The following is an 11,798-nucleotide window of genomic DNA, read 5'->3' as shown; positions in this document are numbered from 1 at the left end:
ATGGGGAGGGGAGGAGAGGAGGGAAGATAGGGAGGGGAGGAGAGGAGGGAGGATAGGGAAGGGGTGGGGAGGGGAGGAGAGGGAAGGGATGGGGAGGGGAGGAGAGGAGGGAGGAGAGAGCTGCCTGACAGTTGCTCCACGTATGCATGCACCCAGCATGCACAAACAAGAACTCCTCCCTCTCTGAGAAGTCATCACAAGAAAGATGCACAAGATCCTTGAATGTCTATTTGCACAGCTCCTTGTGTAAATCATATTTGGTGTGTGTGAGTGTGTGTGTACAGGGGCTAGGTGTGAATGTGGAGCCCCCCCCCCCCCACATTAGGACATTAATGGAACCAGGCGAAGCTCAGAAATGAAACAAAAAGGCTCAAAAATGAAACAAAAAGGCTCTAGACTGCAGCCCGAGTAGTCTCAGCCTTCATTTTCTTTCAACTTGCTCAACCCAGCAAGGGCTGGACCAGTACAGATTAGAACCAGGGTGGAGAACTTTGCAAAGAGGCTGTGCCCCTAAACATCTTTTCTACAGCTGCCTTTGGTCTACAGCTTTGATGCCGGGGCTCTCTCATTTTAAGTTTAATTTTCTTTTAATAATTATTTTTATTTTTTAAAGTATATTTATGTTTTGCCTACTTGTAGGTCTGTGTACCACGTACGTGTCTGATGCCTGCAAAGGCGTGGAGAGGGTGTCAGATACGCTGCAACTGGAGATACAGACAGTTGTGAGCCACCAGGTAAGTGCTGGGAATCGAACCCGGGTCCTCCAGAAGAGCAGCCAGTGTTCTTTAATCACTTGAGCTATCTCTCCAGCCGCCCTTTCCATTCTAAACAGATAGAGTTCTCTGGCTTTAAAAAAGAAAAAAGCAGAGTGTTTGACTAGAAGGACTAATCTGGACTGAGAGGCATCAGAGGGTCACCACCTTATGATTGTTGCCAAGAAGGAAATTGAAACTCAAGACGAGAAGAAGGTTAAGTGGCGGTTGTGGAGGAGGGGAGCCATAACCTCAGAAGAGACCTGTTAAATCATCTTTGCTTTCCCAGCTGCTGGGCCCTAAAGAATGTCAGCAATTCTCCTCCTACGCAACCACGCTGTAATAATTAGCTTTACTGCTCTTTTTTTTTCCACCAGCTATTACCTTAATTATTTTAATTAGATTGTTCATGCACTCCAGTTGTTTACAAGCACTTTTCTTTTTATGGCATATCAATAAACAGAAGAGGGAAGCTACCATCTTAGAAGAAGCCTGGCCGTTTTCACTACATGGGACATGGACCCAAGCCTGGACTCTTATTTTCCACACTACTCTGAAAACTGCCCATCATCCCAGAACCACTTTCCCAAGGACAGTGAGAAGCTCCTTGGGTCCAAGTCCCTTCTGTGCTCACTGCCAGTCAAAATCATGGGAGTGATTCCTGTTTTTGGTATAGTCCTCTGACAAACTCTATGCAGTGTAAATAGTCAAGGTTATGGATGGTTAGTTGGGTTAGTTCCCAGGTGTGACTAAGATTCCTCATACTTGGCATTTCTTAGCTATCCAGTTGATTCCTTGTTCTTCGATTTACTAGTTGAGTGACCTTGAAAACATCTTAACTTCTCAGATTCTCCATTTACCTATCTGTCAAATAAAGGTAAAAGGCACAGACCCGTAGAGTTATTTGAGAATTACACATGCCACCGGCTTCCTCTTCTCTCTGCTTGCTTTCTTTTCTCTTCCCGTCCCCCCTAGATTTCTTAGCAAATGTGGATGATGCAAAAAAACGGGCTCTATGGGACTTCAAATTCATCCTTAAATGTATTCTCTCCGTAAATACGAATGTGAAGGCTGGGGGTGTTGATCGGTGGGGAGGGTGCTTGCCTGCCCGCCATGCGTGAAACTCTGCGTTTGGTCCCCAGTTGACAGAAACTGGTCATGGTGGCTTATACCTGTAATCCTGGAACTCACGAGGTGGAAGCAGAGAATGAGAAGCTCAAGGTCATCCTTGGCTACGTAGTGAGCCAAGACACGTAGAGAGATAGATATCAATACACGGATAGATAAATACGAACCAGCAAACATGACCTAGTGCAGGTTGAAAAAAAAAATCCGAAGAATTTTTACTATTTGAATGGATGTAGTTGTCCCCCCCACCCCCGCTTTGTGTGTGTGCACGTGTGTGCAGTGTGGTAGTGTCTAAGAGGAGGGTTCCCTGTACTGCCCAGGCTAGGCCTTAATTCTAAGTTTCTTTTCCCAAATGACTGGATGAAGTCACAAGCACCATACCTGGTTTCATTATCCTTGTACATTTGGTGCTCTGAGTGGCGCTCAGTCCAAGTGTTCCCTGATGGAGGTCTGAGTGTGCACTGCAGGCACGCAGGCTTCTGGGGCTCCTCCCGCCACCTCATAGCGTTAGCCTCAAAGTAGGAAAGGACAGGACTCAAAGGTCTGCTGATCTAAGTCACTTATTTTTAATTTAGAATGTGTGAGCTTTCCTTTAAATATAGTCCAGGACTTGAAGGAAGTCTCGCTGCTTGCCTTTGACTTGACCTCTCCACTGCTCAGGTGTAATGGAAAAGAAGCCACGGCCAGGAAAAGACAGATTTCTTTCTTTTCTTTTCTTTTCTTTTCTTTTCTTTCTTTCTTTCTTTCTTTCTTTCTTTTTTCTTTTTGTTTGTTTTGTTTTGTTTTGTTTTTGAGACAGGGTTTCTCTGTATAGCTCTGGCTGTCCTGGAACTTACTCTGTAGACCAGGCTGGCCTCGAACTCAAAAATCCACCTGCCTCTGCCTCCCAAGTGCTGGGATTAAAGGCGTGCACCACCACTGCCTGGCGAAAGACAGATTTCTTAATGTCCATCTCTTATCCCAAGGTTTCTTTAAAACAGATATCAAGAACCCCATTTCCCCCCTAGAAGATGGGCCAATAGTATTCTACCAAGTACTGTCATTTTTTTTTTTTTTTTTTTTTTTGTTGTTGTTGTTCAATTGTTTAAAAAAAATTACATATTTGTCCTGGTGGTACAGGGCACATTTGTCAGAGGACAACTTGTGTGAGTTGATTCTCTCCTTCTACCATGTGGCTAGATCAAATTTAAGTTGTTGGGCTTGCAAGGCTACTGGCTTGATCTGCTGAGCCATCTTACCAGCCCTTTCTGTCAATCTTATTTGTTTTGTTTGTTTGTTTTTTTGTAAATTGGATTTTTTTTATTTACATTTCAAATGTTTATCCCCTTTTCAGATTCCCCTTTCTCTACCCTACTGGGGTGTGAAAGACTGACCTATGGATGAGACACGTTGAGAGCTGGGGACTAAAGTGTGGAGCCAGAGCTCCTGAGAGAGCAGTTTGTCCAGGCCCGGCCTGGGGTTCTCAGCCGTGAGAAAGAAACTGTCTCAAAAGGAAAGGGGAAAATCTCATCTAAGGGAAGGAGTCCTAGAACAAGGGTCAGGGCAGCACAGGGTTAGCTCCAAGATCAACAAATCTTCCCTGAGACCATGTGGACGTTACTCTGACCAGTGGGGCACGGGGGCTTATCAGTTCTAGAGAGAGTGGATCTCTTGTGGTAGCTGAGGTGGGATGCCAACCTGCAGATTTCTACGCCCGAGTCACAGCACCAATGATGTGTTTATAAAAAGATAAAGAGATGGAGATATGTTCTATGGGTGTGTGGTGGGGTATGGTGGAAGGAGATGTCTCAGTGGGCCCATGCTGAGGCATTTCTTCCCTCTGAGGGACCAGACACACATAATAGTATAGAATAGAGTTTATTCAGGGTGTGGGGAAGGGAGTTAAGAGGGTAGTAGAGGCAGAGAGGCAGAGAGAGTAGAGAAGCAGAGGTGGCCATGAACAAGTGGGGAGAAGGGGAAGGGAGGAGGAAGGGGCAAGGGGACAGAGGGATAAAAAGAGCAACAGTGCAAGAGAGCAAGAGAGCAAGAGAGAGAGGAGGGGACAAGCAGCCCCTTTTATAGTGGGCCAGGCCTACCTGGCTGTTGCTAGGTAACTGTGGGGGTGGAGTTTAGACAGAATGCTAACACCTCCCCCCAAGACCTCCTGTTTCATCCTCCCCTTCCATACTTCTATGAGGGTATTACCCCACCCACCTACCCACTCCTGCCTCCCTGCCCTTGAATTCCCCTACACTGGGGTATCTCCTCCTATTGATGCCCAACAAGGCCTTCCTCTGCTACATATGCATCGGGAGCCATGGGTCCCTCTGTTTACCCCTTGGTTGATGGTTTAGTCCCTGGGAGCTCTGGGAGGGTCTGGTTGGTTGATACTATTGTTCTTCCTATGGGGTTGCAAACCCCTTTCAGCTCCTCAGTCCTTTCTCTAACTCTTCCATTGGGGACCCCATTGGAGACCCCGTGCCTTTCTGTCAATCTTTACTGAGTTAATAGAAGCAGAAAACTGTTCCTTCTAATGCCTTCTTGAGATTAGTTGTAGAAAATGAAAAAAGTGATTTGATCTATGTTTCAACAGAAATGTTTACAGTTGACCTTATGAACCGTTCATGCTAAATGTAGTAACTGTAATATTTTTAGTATCCTTAAAACCAAGCCAAAACAACAAAACAACAACAATAACAAAAACCTGAGCCGCAATGGCGCCCTTATGTGTTCAAAAAGAATCCTTTGGCACCATCTTGTGGATATTTTGGTGTAACACAAGAAACCAAACCTTCAGTGGGTTCCTTAAGGTTTTAAAAGAAGTCTTCCAGCGCCCTCTTCTGGCACATTGCAGAACAGCGAGGAAAAAACCAAAAATCTTAAGTCAGGGCAGCCGAACACCTGCATGTCTTCTTCATTTTAAGTAAGCTTGGCAGAATTTCTCAACCCTGGCACCACTGACATGTGAGGCCTGATGGTTCTTGTTTTTGGAGTCTCTCGTATGCACTAGCCAGTTAGTAAGTATTTCGCGGTAACAATCAAAAAATGGCCCTCTTCCCGTTCATGGAGACTGAACCACTAACCAAAGAGCAAGCAGGGGCTGGACGAGGTCTGCTACACATATATAGCAAATTAACAGCTTGGTCTTCATGTGGGTCCCCCAACAATTGGAGCAGGGACTGTCTCTGACTTGGACTCTGTCGCCTGCCTTTGAATCCCTTTTCCTAGCTGGACTGCCTTTCTGGCTGGCCTCAGTGGAGGAGGGTGTGATTTAATGTGCCAGTGTGGGTTGGTACTGGGAGAAGGGCTCCCCTTCTCTGAGGAGAAGGGGAATGGGAGAAGCAGGTAGGAGGGTGGGACTTGGAGGAGAGGAAAGAAGAGGCTGGGATCGGGATGTTAAACGAATAAACGAACAAACAAATGTAGGGGAGTCTGGAAGAGGAATTAGGTTGAAGTAGGGTTTGAGAAGGTTACAATTAATCTGGGTATCGGAGGACGAATAAAACTTTGCCAGGTAATGGAAACTGCAACAAAAATCCTGTGCCGATTTCTCTCCCCAACACTCACCGTCACACGCAGCTACCACCTCAGCCCCATCACACACAGCCACCTCAGCCCCATCACACACAGCCACCTCAGCACCATCACACACAGTCACCTCAGCACCATCACACACAGCCACCTCAGCACCATCACACACAGCCACCTCAGCACCAACACACACAGCCACCTCAGCACCATCACACACAGCCACCTCAGCACCATCACACACAGCCACCTCAGCACCATCACACACAGCCACCTCAGCACCATCACACACAGCCACCTCAGCACCATCACACACAGCCACCTCAGCACCAACACACACAGCCACCTCAGCACCATCACACACAGCCACCTCAGCACCAACACACACAGCCACCTCAGCACCATCACACACAGCCACCTCAGCACCATCACACACAGTCACCTCAGCCTGCTCACATCTCTACGTTACTCTGCTCTGGCTCTGCAGCTCTGCCCAACATCTCTTCATTAATTCTATCTCCATCTTCTCTGTCCTATCTAGCTCTCATTTCTCATCCTATTACCTTGACCACCATTCAGGGAGTCTATGCCTCTCCAGAATCTGGAGAGAAGCCTTTTGGCAACTCTTCTCCACAGTCCTCTTAGCCAACCTGTCTACCCCTAAGACACTTCATCCCTCAGAATCAGGCACTTAGGAAAACCCCTGTCATCTCCTCCAGCCTTCCTCAGAGATAAGTTCCATGAAGGAAGATGTGGACAGTAATATTGTGACAGAAATGTGGCTCCAGCTTAAAGTTGAGGTCGTGCCTTTGGAGACCTCATTTGTTTTCTCTTCCAGCTTCAGTCTCTTCCATGGCTGCTTAGGCCCACAGGCTCAGTTCTCACTTCTCACACTCACTCTCCTCCATGTCCTTGGGTCTGGAATGTTCTTTCCCCTTAGGTCCTCAAGGCCATACTTAGTGCCCATCCGCTGGCTTCACTTTCTTGGCTCCATAATTCCTTTTCTGTTTCTTCCCTGCTCATCTCATAATCATTTGTAGTGTGTGTGTGTGTGTGTGTGTGTGTGTGTGTGTGTTATGTAAGCATGTGTGTGGTATGTCTGAGGGTATGAGTGTGTATGGTGTGTATATCTGAGAGGGAGAATTGTGTGGTGTGTGTATGTGTGTTCATGTGTGTCTGTGTGTGGTGTATGTGAGGGTGTGAGTGTATATGGTGTGTATGTCTGAGAGGGAGAATGTGTGTTCATGTGTGTCTGTGTGTGTGGTGTTTGTGTGTTGTGTGTGTTAGGGTGTTCATGTGTGTCTGCATGTGTAGTATGTGTAAGGGTGTGAGTATATGTGTGTCTCAGAGTGTGTGTCGTGTGTGTGAGTGTGTTCACGTGTGTCTGTATCTCTCTGTGTGTGTATGTGGTATGTGTGTAGGGGGGGTATGTGTGAGTCTGTATGTGTATGTGAGTGCATGCTCGTGTACTATTCCAGACACTGAACCAGGGTTGCTGATCCTGAGAGGTTGCCGACAATCTTTCATAGACATTATAATAAGCTGTTATCACTGCCCGTGGTTCTTTACCCTACTTGGCAGTTCTGTGTCTGTACTTTGGGTCCACGAGAGGGAGGATTTTGCTTATTTCATTCGATGCTGTTTTCCCAGGGCCTGGAGGATGCTTGGCACACCACTGATGCTCACTAAACATCACCTGTGGCTGCATCTCTGCGTGGTGAGTGATGGAGGATAAATCTTGTAGCTACTTCCTCCACATTGAAACATTACCTGAGCCATCTTGTAAGACTATGAAACCTAATGAGACTTACAAGGTTCAGGAAGCTGAGAAAGCAAACCCTGGTAAAGGCACATGACTGCAGGTGTCACATGACTAGAAGAAAACCATCTGCCTGAGGACTAGGGCAAAGGTGAGCCAAGAGCGCCACACTCAAATATGGCCACAGCCCTGATCATAGAGCGACATCCTCCTAGTCCTCCTGGATCTTTAGAACTTTGGACTCTTCGGTGAGCTTGTTTGGGGGAATCATAAGGTCAGATTTTCTCTTGTGCAATCGAGAGTTCTTCACTGACACTCTGCCTTAATGTTTTAAAAAGGTCAATCACCAAGCCGGGCACTGGTGGTGCACGCCTTTAGTCCCAGCACTTGGGAGGCAGAGGCAGGAGGATTTCTGATTTCAAGGCCATTCAAGTATGGAATTTTGCAGATTTGAAGAGAGCTAGCTGAGACTTGAATTTAAGATAAAATACAAACTTCTGTTTTTTGGTTTAGATGTCAACCCTTCTACCTAAAATACAAAGGGTAAACACATTCACAAAAAGCAAAGCAAGAAAGGGTTAAATTTCAGTCAGCTTGGGCTTCACCCCCAAATCACCATGTTTCTTTTCAAAAGGAGAAGAGAACCTTCCAGAAGGAAGGCCTGGAAGGGCTAGGATCGATGTAGAGCAATAGCCCTACCATAGTTTTTATGGTTTTTATTTTTATTGATTCAAAGTCTAAATGCTTTGTCTTGTTATTCTAAAAGGAAGAAAGGACTCTCACTCTAGCCTTTCCCCCTACCCCTATCAGCTTTTCCAAGGAGATTACTGCCTTAGTCAACAGTACATCTACAGCCCTGTAAAAGGCCATTGTCAGAAACCATCTAGAAAAGGCTGCAGACATGCAAATGACATTTCTGGAGATGGCCCACCATTTTGCATGTGGGTGAGCTCTGAGGCAAAGTCCCAAGAAAGAGACTTCATCCCAGGATTGCTTCTTGCTGCTTATATGCCTTTTCCTGTCACTATTACATATACTAATGATTCCTGGGCACTAGCCCACCCTATTGGGAAGATTTTCTGCAGATTAACATGAAGATGTACTTTCATGTAGTAATGCTGTGTAGACAAGTTGATGATTTCATTATTTCTAACAATGATTTTATAAAATTCCTAAATTTATACAAGTAATGTCGAGCCCACTAAAAGCTGTAAATGGGGCTCTGTAAACCATCATGTGTCACTGGCTAATTGCACTGGGATAAGAAAGCAGACTTGGAAAAAATTTACTATCAGGGAAAACATTCCTTCTAGGTTAGCTGTGAGACCATTATCTGGTAACTAAATGTTATAAACTGGGAATGGACAATTTATTGTAGGTGAAAGGACAGAAAATAAAATATTTACTGGTTTATCTATATAAGGCTTTAAAACTAAAGAGACACTAGGCAGATAATTTATCTATTGACAAAACTATGCTGAATTGTGACATACAAATTATTGCTTTAAACTTATAATGAACTTATGGATCTAGAAGACAGATAATGAATGTTCAGATACTAGTCTTAATGGAAAGACATGTAAATATTCCTGCTGTAACTTTTTGTCATTTTATGACATGAACTATTGTCTTGAAGTTGCTGTGAGCTTATGGAATGTAAAGATACTTGGAAAACCATGTGAACAATTACCTGAGAGAGTATAAGAAGCAAGAATAACAATAAAACAATGGTGCCCCTTTCTTCAGCTTCATCCAGTATGTTTGCCTCTCCTTTCTTCTCTCCTCCCCCTCCCCCTCTCCTCGCCTCCTCCCCTCCCCCTCCTTCTGCCCCTCCACTCTTCTCTCCTCTCCTCCCCTCTCTTCCCCTCCCCTCTCCCCCTCTCCTCTCCCTCCCCTCCCCCTATCCTCCTCCTCCCCCTTCGTCTTCCCCTCCCCTCCTTTCCTCTCTCCCTTCCCCTCCCCTCCCCTCCCCCTCTCCTCTCCCCCTTCTCCTCCCTTTTCTCCTCCTCCTCTCCTCTCCTCTCCTCTCCTCTCCTCTCCTCTCCTCTCCTCTCCTCTCCTCTCCTCTCCTCTCCTCTCTTCTCTTCTCTCTGGCTCACAAAGAGTTAAGAAACTCCAAGCCCCTCACCTGGCTAGTGAGAGGTCTGAGTCAAAAGGAAAAGAACCAAAGTAATTAAGTCTTGACCCCAACTGCTGAACCTAAGGAGCTAATTACCAGAAGCCAATGGCTTTTCACCTTAGAATAGCAAAGAGTTATAGACAAAAGAATCTTTTATCTTTTAATCCAAAAATTGCTTACCCTTATTTTTAAAAAGGGTTTATTTATTTTATGTATATAAACACACTGTCAATGTCTTCAGACACACCAGAAAGGGTCATCGGATACCATTACAGATGGTAGTGAGCCACCATGTGGTTGCTGAGTTCAAGGACCTCTGGGAAGAGCAGTCAGTGCTCTTAACCACTGAGCCATCTCTCCAGCCCCTGTTTACCCCTATTTTAAGTTATAATTAAATTTAGTAAAATTATTCCCCCATCTCAAATTGTATACTGATTATACACTCATTAAAATATACTTGAGGGCTGGAGAGATGACTCAGATGTTAAGAACAATGACTGTTCTAAAGGTCCCAGGTTCAATTCCCAGCACCCACACGACAGCTCACAACTGTCTGTAACTCCAGTTCCAGGGGATCTGACACCCTGACATAGACATGCAGGCAGAACATCAATGTACATAAAGTAATAAAATAAAATGTACTTGAGAGACAGAGGGACACCACTGGTAGAGCACATATATAGCATTTAGGAGCCTCTGGGTTCAATTCCCAGCAAAAAGGAAAAAAAAAAATTGTATCTTTTGCTCAATAATCTTGCCAGCACTATGCATTATAGAGATTTTAAAAGAATACTTTATCTTTATTTTATGTACATTGGTCTTCTGATGCATATATGTCTGTACGAGGGTGTTGGATACCCCGGAACTGGAGTTACACATGATGTGAGATGCCATGTGTGTGCTGGGAATTGAGGCCAGGGCCTCTGGAAAAGCAGCCATTGCTCTTAACCCTTGAGCCATTTCTCCAGTCCAGCATTATAAATCTTTATTCTTTCCCAGTTTGGATAAAAAAGGTAGACAATATGTCTTATTTACTCTGTGCTGAGCATGGCCACTGGGCTTTCTGTACACTTTTTCATTCAATCCTTGTGTCAGAACACAGTCTAAGAATGGAGTCGTGAGAGGAGAAGTCTGAGTGTTTGTGCAAAAACTTCAAAAACACAGAATTGATCTTGGGCTCTGCTTTCATGCCTCCCCGCCCCCTCCCCCCACCCCCACCCCCAGCATATAGGAATGAGCCGACCTCTGATTATTCACTATTCCCTTCAGTTGGCTGAAGTGATTTGTTGTTTGCTTATATGCAGAACACAGTGTTGTTGTTTTGTTTTTTTACCATGTGCAGCTTGTCCTTGTGATTGTACACTTGTGTGGTTTTCCCTCAGGGTATAAATTGTCTGATGCTCTGAATAAAGTCGGCTGTTGCATGAGACTTTAATCTGCATCATTTTTAAGCTCCACCTTTTCAAGTCCAGCAACCAATTAGAGCAGCAAACAATGCAGTATTACTATTGTCTTATTTTACAGATGATGGTGTGACCAGCCTGTCCTGAAATGAAGATGTCAGACTATTTAAACACTGAATTCTGGGATGGCTCAGCGGTTAAGAGCACTGACTGCTCTTCCAGAGGTCCTGAGTTCAAATCCCCAGCAACCACATGGTGGCTCACAACCATCTGTAATAAGATCTGAAGTGTGCTTACATATAATAAATACATAAATCTTAAAAAAAATAATTTCCCTAGGACCTCATGCTGAGAGAAGAAAAAGATGTCTGTCAGAGTGGGGCAACTTGTTTCCCAGGAAAGAGCTTTACAACTTCTTAGACTACCTTCTGGGATGAGACTGAAGCCCAGACATTGATGGGTCAATGGTGGACGGGATCACACATTTATCTGGACTGCTTACATGTGCATAGTCCAATCCTCTATTAATATTAATCTTAGTTCAGGACTTGTGGGGAAGAGGGTCCTTGCATCTCTTTGTCCTTCTTCCCAATATGACCACACTGAATAATTCTTTTTCTGCTTTTTGCTATTAACTTGCCTGCTTTAATGGGTTGCACATGGACAGGTGATCAAACTTGGCTTCTTGGGGTACACACTGGGACCTAAAGTTTGGTAACAACGAGAACAAGACTCGACCCGGGTCTCCAGATAACCATGAGGTAGACTCAAGCCTCGTTTACCCTGGCAGACCTTAAATCCTGGACTCAATTTAGAATTTCAGCTTCAATGAACTGAGGAGAGGGAGTCAGTCCTGGTGGCCATTAGGCCTGTCGGCATCCACTCCTCTATGATTCATACATTCGTGTTATTTTCCCTGGTGTGGCGTACATTATTGTAGTTCATAGGCACTCCTTTCTCCACCGGACTCTCGCCCTGCCAGTGTGATCTCTGTGTGCTTTAACACCTGGCATCCATGTCCTTTGGCTCCAATTAGGGTTCAACCAGGGGAAAGTTTGGGAGATTAGAGAGGGAAGGAAAGTTCAAAGTATTTGTTGTCCTGAGTTACTCCCTGTGCGACTGACTGTGAC

At 45.1% G+C, this 11,798-nt stretch overlaps 1 long non-coding RNA gene across 1 annotated transcript; it reads left to right on the top strand.

Moving 5' to 3' along the window:
- Window positions 1-449: 449 nt before the first annotated feature.
- On the top strand, window positions 450-10,954 carry LOC143441908 (uncharacterized). Its single transcript, XR_013109660.1, has 3 exons — window positions 450-734; window positions 7,038-7,104; window positions 10,790-10,954. It is a non-coding gene; the product is annotated as an uncharacterized LOC143441908 (long non-coding RNA).
- Window positions 10,955-11,798: the final 844 nt, after the last annotated feature.

This window comes from Arvicanthis niloticus, chromosome 4 (assembly GCF_011762505.2).
Source record: "Arvicanthis niloticus isolate mArvNil1 chromosome 4, mArvNil1.pat.X, whole genome shotgun sequence".
Taxonomy (NCBI): Eukaryota; Metazoa; Chordata; class Mammalia; order Rodentia; family Muridae; genus Arvicanthis; species Arvicanthis niloticus.
Note: the sequence above shows the minus strand (reverse complement) of the source record. Positions and strands in the feature narration are given on the sequence as shown.